Source organism: Apus apus, chromosome 2 (genome assembly GCF_020740795.1).
Source record: "Apus apus isolate bApuApu2 chromosome 2, bApuApu2.pri.cur, whole genome shotgun sequence".
NCBI lineage: Eukaryota > Metazoa > Chordata > Aves > Apodiformes > Apodidae > Apus > Apus apus.
In genome coordinates, this window is record NC_067283.1 from 89,701,615 (window position 1) to 89,719,205 (window position 17,591).

Here is a 17,591-nt window from a genome sequence, read left to right on the forward strand (position 1 = left end):
AGGTAAAAGTAGTGGATGTATGTGCCACCGAATATGCCATGTGTTGCATACAGTTTCTGTTCAAAGGCAGTTTTACTCTTGTCTACAGCTATTTCTCATTTTATTATTATTTCATCTTGCTTCATTCACAAGATCTACAAACTAGTTGTTTGCAAGGAGCATGGTAGAGCATTGGTGACTTTTTACTGTAGACTGCATGAAGAGAAATACAAAATTACCTGATAATACCAGAACACAGTAATCCTGTCCTACTATTTATTGTGGGTGTAGTAGGGTATTGGTTTTTTTAATTAAGGTCAGATGGATTTGTTGTCCTAAAAACATGTTATGGCTAATGGAGGATTTGTGGGTTTTTTGACAGGAACTACTCAGCTGTTCTAATGTTGATGGGCCTTTCTAGATTTTCATGACTGCTTTAAGCTTTAAAATCTGTCAAAAGTGTTCTAGAAGCCATGATGAAATGTTTTTTCTTATGTAACTTCAATTTTTCATACCTTACCATCTTAAAAACAAGAGAAAGAAACCCCACCGAAAACCAAAACAAATAGCCATGCAGCAAGATCTTCTCTGACCTATCAGTTTAAAAAATGAAGGACATGACTTTTCTTACAAACCAAAGGGCAGTATTAGTCCTACCTTCATTTTTATCACTCTTTCTGCACACGTTTCTGTTGCTGTGGCAGTAAATCTTTGCCGTTGTGATCTGTCATGCTAGAGGTTATCTTCTTCAGCTTCTGGGATTTTGAAACTGCTTGTTGTCTTCATTCACGATTCAGAGGACAGTGGGGCTTGTGGCAGTGAACAGAACTCTTTCATAACCAGCCATCTGTGATGAGTTGCTGAGGAGGGCAACACACACAATCCACCATCATCAATGGGTGGATGAATAGGAGTGATGGTGAATAGGGATTAGGCACTCAGGTTTTTTTCAATCCTGTATGGTACATTTTTTGTTACTGAAGAGTCCTCAGAGAAAGACATTTCTCTGGCTGACATACCCTCTCCTTCATCTCCAGGCACCTTCGCAACCGTTTCCAAGCAGGAGAGTTCCCATAGAGCGTAATCCCTTCACTCTGCTATTCCTCTGAAAACAGCAACCTTAGATCTGTAGTGCTTAAACACTCACTCACTTGTTTACAAGGAGGATTTAAAAATGGGATAGTTCCCTGACTCCCCAGCTGTAGCAGCAATGAGGTTTCTGATTTTCATTTCCTGTCTCCAGTAGCTGAGTAACAGAAATAGCATTTGCCCTTTTTACTTAAAGAGCTTTTTGGAAATCTGAAATTGTGTTTTTCATTTTTTGACTGACTCCTAAATCATTCCCTTTTTAAAAAAGATGTAACTCTTGTTGCAGTAATTTTTGGAGGAAAAAAACACTCTGAACACCTCCCAGTATGTCCTCTTGCCAAGGAAATGTTGTTTTTTCCAGATTGTCTGTTCCTGTGGATCAGTTGCATTCTTGCCTTAAGAGTTCTGATAGAAAAAAATATCAAACTAATGAAATCTTTTAAAAGTTTTTCATTCTCTTAGCTGCACATACGGAAATTACTTGTCAACATTTTCCAACCAATGTGGCTGGTCAATGTATACCAGTTGTAGAACTCAAATGGCTAGACCCATGCAAGAATCATACAAAGCTACACAGGGCATTGCTTGTCAGGTGTGTGACAGGCATTCTGGGAATACTCTGAAGGTGCAAGAAACAGTTATTTTGTATTCAAAACATAGTCATGGTGTGGTGCTTACTCACATGAGTAAGATGTTTCAGTGACCCTGGTTCTAGTCAAAGGTAGAGTCAGGCAGATCTGGGGTTCCCTGCAGGATATTCTCCTCAGGCTGGATCATTATAGCAGTTCTGCTCCTACAGTGAAAATCTCAATTGTGTCTAAAAGTTTTGTAACTACTAATCACACTGGGATGATGGAGTAAGAACTGCTCTTGGTTAAACATTGCTGTCCTTACACTGAGGCAGGCTTCTAATGTATGTTTTTCTCTCCAGGAGTTTAATTGGACTGTAAGCTTCTGTAGCAGTCCACAAAGTGGTCCAAACTTCCTCTCAATGAATTTCTACTAAGATTTCCATTTAACACAACGCAAAGAATCTAGAATGTCACTAAAAAGACTGCATGGTGCTACCTTGCCCATGGAGAACAGCTGACTGTTGCCATCCAGACAGAGTTTTACTTAAACTTCAAGTCTTTGAACATCAGAGATGCTAAGCCTTAGCATAACAGAGCCTCTCCAAAATCTGTGAGATCTTTTGTGTACAGTACTGAATACTGAAGTAGACTGCTACAGTAGTAGTGCTGGTTTATATAAACTTTAAAACTACATGTGTTGCTAAATATTAACTGTTCATAGGTTTATAAACATAATCCTGTAGGAATGTGACCATACTTCTGATGTCTCTGAACAAAGCTATTTTTTTTTTTGATGTTTCTTTTCACTTGACAGATATATCAACTCTAAAATAGCCAGATTGTTCCCAGTTGAATATGAATTGGAGAGGGCTGATGCACATTGTTTAGTCTAAAAGTCTGAAATAAGTTACTCTCAAGCTGTTTGCTCTGGAGTTGCTAGACTTTACAGGATATACATAAATAACTGTGCAAAACTTGAATTCACTCTCCAGGTTTAGCCATATTCCAATTTTAAGATCTCCAGCACAAGAGCATTACACATATGGGCCATTCCTTAATATTTTGATGCAGCGCATGTTTCACAGGAGGCTGCAGCTCATTCCTCCTGGGGGCTGAGTCAAGGGAGTGACTTCTGTTCACCTCCATACACTTTTGTTCAGGCACCATCTGCCTGGATTGTTCCCAGTCTTGGTGGTAGACATCTGATTATGTGAGAAGAGCATCAGGTCTTACACAGTATTGTAGTATTTCTGGGGCCATTAACATATGCAGAGTAGAAGTGATTGTTTGGATAACAGTCTTAATAAAACAGAGAACCAAAAATGTTGCATTAAATGTCAAGTAATGAAGGAGAAATTATGTTAGTAAGCTGCTTTCTCAGAGAAAAGCATTTCTTAAACAGATTAATCCTTCAGAAGAATGTAGAAAAAAATGACAGAAAACTCAAGAAAAGGGGAATGACAGGAAGCAAAACCCATTTGCTTCCCTTCCCCCATTTATTTTGACTGGAGAGACACTCTGAATTATATTCCTCTTGACACTTTCAGGAATGATTGTACTGTCCAAATGCCTTAAAGAGAGCTTCACTAGTAAAGAAAATGATCAATGGGATGAGATATTAAAAAGGGAATTTTCCCCCTACTTACTCTAGGCAGCACTGTCAACACTTTATTGAATTTATGATCTACAGGAAATTAAATACTGACAGCATCACCAGCAAATATAAGCGTATATTGCTTAGGGTTAATGACTTTCTTGATTTTCTAGATCCAGCTATGTATATATTAGTACCTCAGATTTTTATCAAGTGACTGTTGGCAAGTAACCATGGATAATGATAGCAAGTGAAAATTCCTTTTCTAAATGACAGAGTCGTGCTGTTACATTTTAAGCTCTGGATTTTCAAATGTCTGCCTACTGTCCTGGCAGATCTCATTTACATGTGTGTGGCATTTTGTTTGCATAGCATAATTGTTATGTCACCCACTTTTGCACACTCTTGAAGAGCCCTAGAAAAGGAATTAGAAATTCTGAAGCAGTTTGCAGTCCAGAAGATTTGGAACTGTGTGCCCATGGTAGACTCCAAATTCATAATTAAGTTTCTAAATTAATGGTTCTATTTACAAAGATGTTTGGCTCCCAAGAGTTCCTTTATTTGCTTGAGATATACTGATCTCAAGATTAGGTGCCAGCTCATGGTTTCTGTAGCTCTACTCAGATGTTTTTTCTTAACTTTCCAACTTTCCCAGCTCCTTCATGCTTGAGGCATAAACAGACTGATTGAGCCTGGGACTTTTTGTTTGTTTCTCTTTTAAATAATGTACTAGGGGCAGGCTGATAGCATGTAGGTATCCTTTTCCATTCAGCGATAACAAAGACCAGTTGCCTTGCAGGTGTTGCCTGTTGACATACTGGAGGGAGGCTCCTTGATCACCAGGGTATGATGTCCTTTGTGAAAACTACCCCACAAGACTGGTGGTGATCAGTGGGAACTGGTTGATAAGGAAAGCGCTGTTGTGATAGATACACAGACTGAAGACCATTGCTACTGTTGATATTTAGGTTATCTCTTCAGCCACTGGGAAAAAAAAAAAAAAAAAAAAGAAAAAAAAAAAAGGAGAAAAGCTTCAGAACACAAAATGTTCTGAATCTTTTGGAGGAGCCTATGTATTTCCATTGGCCACAGGGGGTTAAACCTTGTTTATGAATCTACACTAGGTATCTGAATTTCATGCTGTGTTTCTCCAATGTGGCTGAGTCTGGGTTATTGTAGATACTGTTAACTTAATGTTGTCTGTGTGCTACTTGTGTGCTCTGTTAATTTTTCACTGAAATTGAAGGAGGGATTTGCAAACCAGGTTGGTTCGGTTGTTTTTGGGTTTGGTTTGGGTTTGTTTTTTGTTTTGTTTTGTTTTTTAATGAAGAAACAGAGAGGCAAAGTAAAAGCAGTTTTGCCACAAATGCAGGAAGAATCTGCAGAGCAAAGAACATCTCCTTTGGGGCGTATAATGATGGTACATACATCTCCTTTCATTTTCTACCTTTGAGGGCCTCTAGTGAGGCCCTGGTCAGACACAACCTTCCCTTGCTTGTGTGAGCTAAGAAGATTAAGCCTAGATTGGTTTGGTATGCTTGGTTGATACTGATTTAGGGTTGTTGTTTTTTTTTAAACTGCGTTACTTGAAGCCTCTGGGGTTGACACAACAGAAGGAGGAATAAAATCCAGGTCAAGAACATACAGCACTGAATTATCAGGAGAATAAAAAACAAAGACAAGCACAGCGTACAAGTAAATTTTCTTTAGAAACCATATAAGAAAATAAGAATTTTTATAATAATAAACATTTTCCCCCTCTTGCTGCTTCATATCCGAGGCATTTGAGGCTTTCTCAGTGTTCTACAAACAAAATAACAAGCATCCAAAGAAAATGGCAGACCAAATAAGGTCCATGCAGGCTGGAAAATGAGAACAGATAGATTCTCCCTTTGTATGCTTCTCCCCCTCCCACCACTGCCATCCTCTCAAATTCCTATCAGTCAAAGCAACGGCCAACAAAATATCTCAGAGACAGGATTAAATAGAAGAAACATTTTTCATTCCTGCCTTGAAGGGTGCTGAGGGCTTGTTATGAAAGATGAATGCCATGACTGTAACCCAGGCACAAGCACCCTTGTAGTAACAGCTCTTCCTGCCCAAGAGTTATCTGAGACCAAACCATTTTGGTTTATCAGCCAGATGAAAAGCCGATGGAATTCACTTTGCCGTATAGAAGAGTAGAAACCTAACCCCTTCATGTTACTTATCTGTCAGTGAGCCTTTAAAAAAAACTCTCCTGTAAACTCAAAGTTGATGTAATTCCAAGCATGCAATTTGTCAGTGTCACTGGTAAGTGCACTTTGGCACAAACAGAAAAAAGGCAAATAGTACTATATGAAAATTCATTAAATTTCAGAAGTCTATCACTGTCACATAGGTCTCTGAGTGAAGAACAGATGATGAATGAAAATGTATAAAACAATTGTCATATGACAGATTCAAAGCAGGTGAAAAGCCAATACTTTATCATAGTTGCAGGTTTTGGTGGCAGCTTGAAACTTGGTAGTCTTCACAGAAGACTTGATCATTTGTGAAAACACGACTATCACAGTAACAGTAGTGCTAACAGAGAAAATATTGATAGAAATGTAAATTCTCCTTTTTCAGTCTTTTGATTGTTTTCCCTTTGGGTTTTGGATAACTTAACGAAGTGCATTTTTATTGAGGAGCAAGTCAGGCAATTTCTTTCTTAATAAAATAAGAGTATATGTTTGCTGAGTAAAAAAAATCGCTTTTTTCACATTAATTCTATAATCCATTTAGCAAGTCAAAGACTGATGTACCACTCTGATGACTCAATTTCTAGTCTCAGAAAAATCACAAGAACATACAGGAGAGAAGAGCCTTGTTCTTTCTGTTGTGGAAGAGATGTTGTCTTTTCTGCTCTGACCCTGTGGGTTCAGGGCTCTCCTTGCTCATGATTAGTAGCTGTGCTTGCTCCTCCTCCTCAGCCCTGTTTGCATGCTGCCTTCAGTCTTCAAGGGAAGGTTTTCCTTTCAGAACACCTACATTGTTGGAGGGAAAACTAACTTTTGCATTTCTGGTTGCTGTATGTGACAGGTTAATCACTTGAAAACTATACATATGAAATCTTAGATGACCAGGTTATGAAACACACTAGTGATTGGGAAAATTGCTATAGTGTACTTGAGTGCATTAAAAAAAACAAGAAAAAATCGTTTCAGAAAATATTCAGACAAAGAAGGTTTTCCAGATGTTCAGGATAAGATTTTCAGATCGGTGATCAGTTTTTGCTCAGTTTAGGTCTATGGAAGATCAACATCTAAAAATTTGTAGAGTAAGTTACAACCCTTCGGAGTGTATGGCTGTGTTAAGTACCTAAAGAAGCTAATAGGCCCATAATGGGAATCCAGAAGTACTACAGACACAGAATTTAGTTCAAGTTAGATATCTATCTACTGCTAAAATCCTAGCAAGCACCTGTATGCTGCTTTTGGCAGAAATAATGGCAAAAACTAATAAATGTCTATGCTGCTGTATTTTTATGAGTGTCCTTAGCAAAAAAATTTCTACATTTAAAAACCCTGGCTTCTCAGTCTGGAAAAACAAAGGCTGAGCACAGACATTATTATTCTCTGTTATAATATCAAGAGGTCAAACATTCGAGATGAATGAACTAAGGGCCTACACTGGCACAATTGGCAATTCTATTTATAGAATGGGTTTAGAGCTACTGACTGCAAGATTTACACTTGCCTATTGCATGATCATTATCTACCAAGTTCTCAGGAAAATTGTTAATGCAGTTTGAGCTTCCCTGGTATGTTCTACTGGCATGTCTCATCCATGGTCTGTAAGTACTTTAGTCATTGATCCATCCAGTCATTGCACAGTTGTTTCTACTGAAGGAATCATTTGATGTTGGGCGTGCCTGAAGTACCTCTGATCGGAGCCCTATTGTGTTAGGTGCAACACAAAGAAGTTAGTGTGTTGATCATCTAAAAGGTGTTATGAGATCCAGCAGATCATTTTATCTGGTTATTGCTATGTCAGGATTTGGATCTGCCTTGGTCATTTGCCTTGTAGCTGTTTGCTGGCTGTGGTTTCTAAATTATTTCCCCTCTCCCTCGCAATAACATTTCATATTTTTTTCTCTTTTTTTACATGTGCTTTTTCTTTTGTCTTGCATTTTCCTGGATGCCTTGTTATTTATTCTCTTTCATTTGTATGTTGGAAGTAAATAAATTCTTGCTCAGGAGCTATCTTAACCCGGTGGCAGTCTATGCAGTATACCCCAGTTTTTGACTGTCTTCTGAGAAGTAAAACAACTTTGTTGATATAAGACAGCTTTCAAACATAACTGGTAGATCAAAATACTTTCTACAGTCCAAGAAGATTATTTCAATGTCAGTTAAAGCTACTACAGAAGTGTAATGAAGTATGTTATAGTTGTGTTATCTTTTAGATACTGCAGTCCAGAGGTGAACAAGGATTTCAGATAGATTCAAATTCTGAAACTGTTTTTCTGTTAAAAACTCTATTAATTATGGTGAATCTCATTATGTTGGGAGTTACAACCCCTGAAAGTGTGAATAAACTGTGATAGAGAGGTGCTTATTTAAAAAAAAAAGACGATAATACAAAATGGAATTCACATACCGGATGCATAGGGAAAAACACTGTCATTATGATAGAGCCATAATCCAAAATCACCTACATGAGAAACAAGGAAAATAGAAGAATCATAAAATCATAGAATGGTTTGGGTTGGAAGCATCCTTAAGGATCATCTAGTTCCCTGCTCTTGTGCTAGTCTGGAGTATATTTGCTTTCTAGAATAAGCTGAAAAAGCCTTGTCATAAACTGTGTATTTCATTATGTGTTTAAGAAAGAAAATTTTGTCCTGCCAAGAAAAGTTGTAAGATTGATAGATAAAATGAAAAGGGAGTAAAAAGGTTGCCAGAGATAGCCTAAGCCTCAGATGTATGTTCTGCTAGATTGATACTGATTTAGAAAACAGTCTTACTTATTTTGTTATATTTAGAAGAGATCTGCAGAATTCCTAAGAGCTAGCAGCCTGCTGTTGAATTAGGTACGTCCAGTAAGATAACTTCCTAACATATCACAAACAGTTATAGATAATATTAGTCTTTGTGACATATAGTGAAATAGATTCTCTTACTTGCTGAATCATTAGATTATCTTGTAAAAGAAACATTGAGAATAATGACATAAATTAAGTTCTGTACCCTGAAGTAAAAAAGTATCTTTTCTAACAGTGTAAGGGCTGAATACGGAACAAACTCTTTGTTGTATGTGCTGAAGAACATAAGATAAGGGAAGGTGAGGAAGTATAACAGGGCTAAGAGAAGCTAGCTTTGGAGGTCTTATTCAGGGTCATCGACTAAAAAGCTATGATAAGAGAGATTTTCATATGAATTCCATTTCCAAGCAGAAAATTTCAAAGGCAAAGTGTCACCTCAGCTCAGCCAAAAATTATTTTGTTTCTATACTTTTTTCAACCCAACATTTGCATAATGGGAAGAAAATTATTTAATTTTAATTCAAAATATCTTGTTGAATTGTACCACTTAAAACTGTATTTTATGTGCATTCAGCCCATGCCAAACAGCTTATTTTCTCTGTTATATTCTGATACTTTTGTCCTTATTACTGTGTTACCATTTTCTTGTCTGCAGCTTCTGTAAAGGTACTGCATTCTATTTGTTCTCCCAACTCTGTGTTGACAAGCCTGGTGTTTAAGTCCTGTAAACTGACATAGTAAACTGGCATGTTTCATGATTTTTCCTCTGACACCCATTGTAACTTCAGCTTTCTTTAGATAAAGCATGTTCCTAGGCATCTCTGTTACAGGAAACAAGCTTGGAAACCCAATTCTACATATATTTTTTAAAATAACTGCAAAACTATCTATTATGTGTTTTAATGTTATTGTAATGTATTGCCAAGAAATGTCTTTTATAACTCGAAACACTATCTCCTTTTCTTTGGCTTTTTGCTACTTTGAAAGTGTTATGTATGTGTCAAGGTGAATAATGTATGAATCACAGTAATATCACTGCAGCGTCTAAAGAGACAAAGGTCCGTGATATTCCTGTCTTATTTTGTGGTTTGCTTGTGCTATGTAGTTATGGCAGCAGTCTGGGGTAGCATATAGTCCAAGAATAAGAGGTCTTTTCAGAAGTTGGATTCATAGTAATAAATTGTTGGGGTTTTTTAGTCACTGTTTTCCATAGCGACTCTTGAAATAGAGCAGGGCTTCTGATGAAAGTGTGGAAGGCTGTGTAGCACTCTCTCTCCTTCTCTTTGGAAGGAGAAATTAAGATGAGGTATTTTATGCTACTTAAATTACACTGCTCTGTGTTTCTGGGTTATTGTGTAGAGTAGAAACTCAACTGAGTGGCCAGCATAGTCCTTTGGAGAAGCATCTCTGTATCCATTAACTGTAGATGACAGCTGAGAAGGAAGAGTCACCTTAAGCTTGGCTGTGTTGGATACCATCCTTATCGTTCCCTCCTTGCTTCCTTCTTCTCTCTTGTCACTCCCTCCCTTCCTCCCTCCTTCATTCCTAGCAAGGTGCTTTTCACACTTTGGAGATTGGTGCAGATCCCTGTGGTAAATTACAGACCTGTGCAAGAGACTATATGTTTTTTACTATACCCACCTGATCTGTTCATGGATTACTAGTTCATCTTCCTCAGCCCTAATCTGAGAATTCAGGACTTTGGAGTCACTTCAGACCACTGATTTTATTTTCAGAATAGCAAGCAACCCAACCCAGTGCTGTTTCATCCTAAACCACAGCTGCTGTATCTATATCCAGCAGCTGCCCCAGAACACCCCTTGAAAGCCATCTCCTGCCCAGCAGTGAGGAAGGTGAGGCCAGCAGCACGCGCCGTGCAGCTGGAAGGTGGCTGTACCACACCTGCTCAGAAACAGCTCACTTTCCTAACCAGCTGGCATTTTCCTGTTCCCCTTCAGCACTCCGCCTCATTGATTTCAAACTGCCAGTAGCTTTCTAGAAACACCCATTAGGGGATTTTCTACTTAGGTGGGACACTTGTATTAAGTACCTTTGCCATGTCGTACCACCCATTTTTCAGTAGAGCTCTCCATTGATCTCACCAGGCAGTCTGCTTTAAACCAGTAGCATAATTTAGCACTAAGGTATGTTCACATAAGAGCAATCTCTGTTACAGTCACAGGAATTATTCCACACTGAAGGAATCAACGTGCTTTCTATTTTAAACCTGACTTTGAATTGCCATCCTGCCCATCTCAAAAGTTTCAACAACTCCATATTTCTTATTGCATGCCTAACACATTTGAGTGTAACTGGGAAAAGATAGCATTGAAATGCAAAAGCTTGGGGAAAAGAGATGACATTTTCTTTCTCAGAGCAACTGCAGCACTCATGCTGAGAAACAGCTCTGTGCCCCACCATTACCTCAGGAGTTGGTACTGTATCTCCATGTCATGAAGTCCTGCATACGTCAGAAAATTTGGGATTTAGCTCAGTCTTTAAACCACTTTAAATACATTTTTTAACAAAAAATGGTGCATGCAGGAGATGGTCTTCACTGCTTGTTCTCTCTCACCACCCTGGCACTGTCATCTCTCTGCATATGCGTCAGATACCCCAGAGGCACAGAAAATAAAAGTTTTGCTATGGACATTTGTTCCCAGGCCAAACCAGAGGAATTAAGAAAGTGCTTTACTAGACATACATTTTTTCACAGGTGATAATCATAAAGGGATCACCTAGTTTTACATAGATGATGGCATGAAGTGCTTTTTTCAGCAGGATGTGTAAGATCCAGTGCATTTCCAGAGTGAAGGTTATGACATATGGCAGCATATTGATGGAGCAGCAAGCAATCTGTTTGCAGCTTTATCTCAGCCCCAGCTCCTTATCAGGCTACCTTTTGGAGACATGCAGATCTTGCAAAGAAAGGCATCATTAGTAGCTGTAACTGCTTCCTGTGCTGGAGCAGAACATTTTTAAAATACTGTATAGAAAATACAAACATCAGAGCTGCATCTGATGAAGACTGGTGACAACCAGAGACATCCTTTGCCATGGCCAGACTGTGATTTTATATTTAGATAATGGAAAAATCAGCAATGTTTCAAAACATATCTTCTCATAGTTATTAAAGTAACTATTAGACAAGACAAAGTTTCTACACTGACTATTCATGTTTTTAATCTGTAATTTTACCAGGGAGTCCTGCTGCACCCACATTTGTTTTTGCTTGTGTGTTTGTTTGTTTGTTTTCAATTATGTCCTCCTCTTGCAGTGCTCTGCTTAAATATTGCTTATTAAAATGAGTGGGTATTGAAGTTTTCTCCTCAACCAACTTCCTACCAGCAATTTAAAAAATTATTACTTTTTTCCAGAGTTGTAACTTTCTTTGCTAGGTTAGCAAACACTTCAAAATAGTCTTAGAATCATGGAATGGTTTGATTGAGAGGGACTTTTAGTGGTCATCTAGTCTAACCCCCTGCAGTGAGTAGACATTTTCAACTAGATCAGGTTGCTCAGAGCCCCATCTAACCTGTCCTTGGATGTTTCCAGGGAAGGGGCATCTAGTTCTTCTTTGGGCAACTTGTGCCAGTGTTTCACCACCCTCACTATAAAATATTTCCTCCTTAAATCTCATCTAAATCTACCCTTTTTTAGTTTACAGCCATTAGCTTTTGTCCTATCACTACAAGCAAAAATGTGTCCCTATCTTTCTTATATTCCCACTTGAGGCATTGAAAGGCCACAAAAAGGTCTCCCCAGAGCCTTCTCTTCTCCAAGCTGAAAAACCTCAGCTCTCTCAGCCTGTCCTCATAGTGGAGGCCCAGCCCTCTGATCATTTTTGAGGCCCTCCTCTGGACTTGCTCCATGTCCTTCTTGTGTTGGGGGCTCCAGACCTGGACACAGTACTCCAGGTAAGGTCTCACAAGAATGTAATAGCTGGTGAGCATCACCTCCCTCGACCTGCTGGCCACACTTCTTTTGATGTGGTTGGCTTTCTGGCTGCAAGTGCATATTACTGGCTCATGTCCAGCTCTTCATCCGCCAGTACCCCAAAGTCCTTTTCCTCAGGGCTGCTCTCAATCCCTTCATTCCCCAGTCTGTACTGGAAACAGGGACTGCCCCAACCCACATGTAGGACCTTGCACTTGGCCTTATTGAACTTCATGAGTCACTTTGCTCAGTTGAGATGTGGTTTAAAGTGAGCTGCAGTATCCAAATCTTCTTTTGGCTAAGCTTTGTCACTCTGTTTTACAGTTTTGCAGATTCTAATATTCACTCACAGATATAATTTCAGATATCTGTCCAAACACAGGGTAATTATAATAAACAAGTACATCCTAAGGAGATTCAAAGTTAATTTTCCTCTTTTTTGTCATTCAGCAAAATGCTATGCGTGTGTTACAGAATAAAACAGTGTGACATCTAAGTAAGCTTTTAATTAAGATCTTAAAAGGCACCTGTATTAGTCGTGGGCGACCTGTTCTAGGTGGCCCTGCTTGAGTGGAGGGTTGGACCAGAAGAGTTTGATCTTTGTGAAGACCAGAGTACACATCTCTGCTATAGATTTTAATGTTGTATAGAGATACTAGAGCGAGTTCTAAATGTGTATCTTGAATAGTCAATGCAGTCTCGACACAAAAGTTCTGGGTCATAACTCCATTTTCAGCATGTGTGGAGTTCATGCTGCTTACTACAGATTCTTCTGATACTCAAAAAGCTTATTTAAAGCATAAGTGTAGCTTCACCAGATCTTGTTATAGAAGTCGGTGTCTCAAGTGCTGACACCATTCCCCAGAGGGGGAGCAGCTGACAGCCATCTGAGGAAACTCTCCAAATACGGCAATTTGGGGAAAGAGAATGTACTTTCCTGCAGTTCTGTGTTCTCATAGAGTGGCTGAGTAGGCTACACATAAATCTAACCTAAGTAGTGATGTTTTTAGTGCAATGGATCAAACTTTTCCTTCTTTAACAGGCCATGGAACTGTATGGGGGGGGAGGATAATACATTTTAAAGTGTGTTATGAAAATTAAAGAACAGAAATATTTATATTCTGGTCTTGTGAGTCAGAGTTACATTTTGGCAGGAGGTCTCAGAATATGGTGGGTATGATTACAGTGTAGTAAGTGTGATTTTCAGCTGAGGAAAATTTAACACTGCCTCTGTGGCTGAGAATCAGATGGAAGTATTGGTTTTCACTTACTTCTCTAACACAAAAGCAAAGCAAGGACACATTTCTCAGCGTGCCAAACTGGGCACTCATTAGAGGGCAAAAAGAGAAGGATTCAGCAGTAAAATATACAGGGGCAAGACAGGAGAACAGAGTGAGGAGTGTATTTATAGAAGCCATAGATTATTATCCCTGCTGCACTTCAGAGTCGAGCCATATCAGTGGAGGTAGCCACATGGCTTCTGTGCCCAGGCTGGCAGTACAGCTTCAGGTCAGGAAGGCAACACTGCATAACCTGCTGCTCTTTCTGCAGAAACCTTCCCAAAATAAGAGATTTCCCAAATCTCCAAAGCATTTGAAAATAGCAGCTTTTTTATCTGTTAGCCAACAATCACTACCAATATCCAGTGGCATGAAAAGTCCCTGATGTTTCTGACATTTAGATATTCCATCATACTTGTTCTGTGATCTCTAGTCATTGCCTGAAGTTTTGGATTCTTTATGTTTACTTTTTGACTAGTGTTTGCATTTTACCATGTAAGTCATTAAAAAACTCAAAGCCAAAGGTGAATTTTAATTCAGAAAACTTGCCATCCCCTTAATACAAGAAGTTTCACATTGTTTTTATGGTATGGGCAGATGTGAATCCAACTACAGATGGCAGATATTTTAATTTCTGGAATAACTGAGATCCAGATATTTTACTTTGGGCTTGTTTTTCCACTTTCACTTTGTGATTCTTTTACGTGAGCAACAAGGACTTACTCAGATATCTGTGGGGCTTAACAGGACTCTTAGTCTTAGGGGAACAGTAGAAATATGGGGCTGTGTGTCCCCATTTTGTTCCAAAAGGTGCTCCCCTGCCCCAGACTAAGATTCCTCTTTGTCAGTTCCCATCTCAACTCTTTAAGTGAAATGACCAAATGTCCTGTTCTTTTGGCAGCTGCAGTAAGAAAGAGGAGAAGGGATTAGTTAAGTAGGAGCAACAGAGAGTTCGGCAAAACTGCTTGGCTAAAAAGAAAGTGCTTCATAACTTGTTATAGTCATGCTCCTTGTTGTCCCAGCAGAATTGTCTCCTGTTTCTGGCCCCTCTGGTTCAATATTACATTTAATGCAAAGCCACAGGGAATTGTTCCTTTTATGCAATGCCATTGTTCCTTTTAATGCCAACAAGTCACTCCCCTTAGAAAAGTACAAGATTATCTGTGGGATTTCAGGTTGATATGAAACTGTAGAGTCATAAATGCTGTGCCTCCAAATTTTCCAAAGGTAGACCAGTAGGATTCTAATTGATTCAAAATCCTAATTGTTTGTGGGTGGTACTTAAATATTTCACTGGGCTGTGGAAGTAACGTACCAGGCACTTCAAGTCCTGAGTGCTGTTGTAAGCAGTAGTTCTTGTACTCAGTGGGAATGTATTGCAAATGCACTTCTCCTTCCTTACATTTTGAAATCACTATAGAAATTATCCTGTGAATTCCATGCATTGCAACTCCATTCTGGCTGATCACAATTTGTAAAAAATGGGATAAATAACTTTTTGACCAGGGAGGAGGAGAGAAGGAGCCTGAACTGTCACAGTCCTACCAATAATTCCACATTTACTAAATTTTAAAGCTTAATAATAGTCATGTTCATACAGGCAGAAGAATTTTCTTTATTAACATTAGGTTTATTGGAAAGTATTGGAGCATCAAGCCTGAATGAGCACTTAAGGGACCACAGAAGTGCCATAGGGAGAGTCTGTTAATGCTTCTTTTCACTTGGCAGAAGCCTTCTTAGATGTGATGGCATCCCAAGTATTTGTTGCCGAAAGGCAGAATGGAAAGGATTGGTCAGCTGTTGGAGCAAGGGTCCTGACCATTGCCTTGTAGACAATATGAGAACTGAGCTGGATTTTGTAGACTAGGCACTAATAGAAGCCCTTCCTTTAGTGGATGTTTTTTTTTGGTAGTTACTGGTTCTGCGAGTGCATTATGGAGGGTTATGCAATATATTGCAACTATTCTAGATGCCAGTAATGAGTTCAGTGCTACTCCCATGAAAACCAATGGCAAATTGGACTACTTCAGCAAAAGATAGATTGAGTTTTAAAATTGTTTGAGAAGATGACTGTTCCTTTTGATGTTTTTTCTTACCTTATGACTCCCTCTTTTCCCTTTTCAGTGCCATTACCATATGGATTTAATCCTGTTCCACGTCCATTAGCCACTAGTGCTGCTTTAATGTGATCTGGCTATGGTGTGTGGTGCATGGATATGGATATGTATCCTCCCTGGTTTATGATCCTAGCTCCCATGGCATGTATAACAAAAGCAGCTTGGTTCCCCATGGCTTCTCTCATTCACTTCTAATGTGTTTACCCACCCTGCCTACTTTTTCTAATCACTTTTATTGCTGGCTTTATTAATGCTGCCCCTAAATAATGACTGGATTTGGAGATATGAAGTATTGAAAATTGACTCTGAAAATAACAGAAGCTGGAAACAGATGGAAAAACCTTGCTGAGGGTGGTGTGTTCTTCTTAAGAACTGTAATCTAGCACTATTCAATGATTTTAAATGAAGAAATGGTGCTAATAACTAAATGTTGAAATGATCTTAAGATCCTTTTTTCCCTCCCCCAAGTACTGTAATTCATTGCATCTGTTTTGATTACACTTGGAACCTGCTCTTTTCATTTGATAGTTTTGCTATATTTTGTGAATATAACAGTAATGCTTTAGCTTGAATACTTTTTTTTATTATTTATTTTTTTAATTTGACAAAAACAAAAAATTGTTTTTCATTTTGTATTGGTCTATGGAGTGGAATATAATATTTCCTCAGTATTCATATTGAAATTGTCAGACATGTACGTGCACTGTCAAAATCATTGTAGAATGTTAAATAAATTGTGACATCTGTGAGCAGCTTAGAATGACAAAGAAGGATGACTACAAGTTTGTGGAGAATAAATGTAATGGCCTGACAAATAGTCTAGGAAACGTTAAATAATTTTCAAACATGCCCATTTTTTTCCGCTGTTCCACGCCATACACTCCTACCCTCCAAAATGAACTTGTGCATTATAAGTGGAGTGTATATGTGGATTTGTAAAATACAGAGCTGGTAGCTTTTACTCAGGAAGGAGCTATTCCATTCAAAACTTTTAAATTTACAGAGAAGGGACAAAAATTTCAGAAGACATTGTTTATATAAATATGCACACTTAACTCAGGATTACTGTGGCCAGAGGTGCACGTGTAGCCAGTTTGCATGTTCGGAGGAGAATGTACCAACCCCTTCTGCCAAAGACCAGGAAGTCAGAGAGTGACAGTGGAGTTAAAAGACAGAAACTGGCCCAAGTCTGGCCAGTTTTGGGCAGGTCCTTCTCAGGCTCTCAGCCACCCATCTGCCTGGTGGGTTTACATTGCTGCCCAGTGCTTGCTACAACACGAGCTGACTAGCGAGCAATGCGGGACCCTCAGCAAAAGGTCACCTATCCTGGGGGCCCTAAGACAAAAGAACAGCTGGTCCTATCCTCCAGAAGTCCTCCAATTGTAGGGTTTACTGTTACACATTAATGAGAATTAATGCAAATGGGATGACACTGGCATGCATATGTAGGGTACATGTCCATCAAGAAAATAAACAGGGAATTTTGCAAGTTGCATGTAACACAAAGCTTTTATTTAGGACATGTTGTGGTCCAGATCTGATGAGGATACTGTTTTATACAGTTTATCCTTTTAGTAGCATTATCCTTATAGAGGAACTCAGGGCAAAGTTACAATAGAAGCAATTCTCGTAGGTGTTTTGTATAAAGATGTTTACTACTAAGCTAAACAAATCTGATATGTAATATAGCAGTTACTGTATTGAAGTTGCTTAATCGATGAACCACATTCTGTTTTATTTTATCACTGAACATGATCCTTCTTTTATTGAAATATTTAGTGGTATTGGTAACACATTACATTTCCACGTTGTATAAATTTGCCACATTCCTACAGTACAGTATAATACTGATTATTCATATATACATTTGTTTAACCTTCGCAAATTTGTACGTAGTGCATCTACCACTGCATGAGGGACATGGTTCTCTGTTGTTAATTTTCCTAAAATAAATGTTGAAATACTTTCACAAGGAATTATATGGGTAAATTGTATTTTGTTCATGCAAGTGAAATG

General features: G+C 38.6%; 1 protein-coding gene across 19 annotated transcripts in view; it reads left to right on the forward strand.

The window, feature by feature from the left end:
* LOC127381903 (poly(rC)-binding protein 3-like) overlaps positions 1-17,591 on the forward strand; it is a 504,833-nt gene that overhangs the window by 41,961 nt on the left and 445,281 nt on the right. The gene's annotated exons all lie outside the window — the stretch shown is intronic.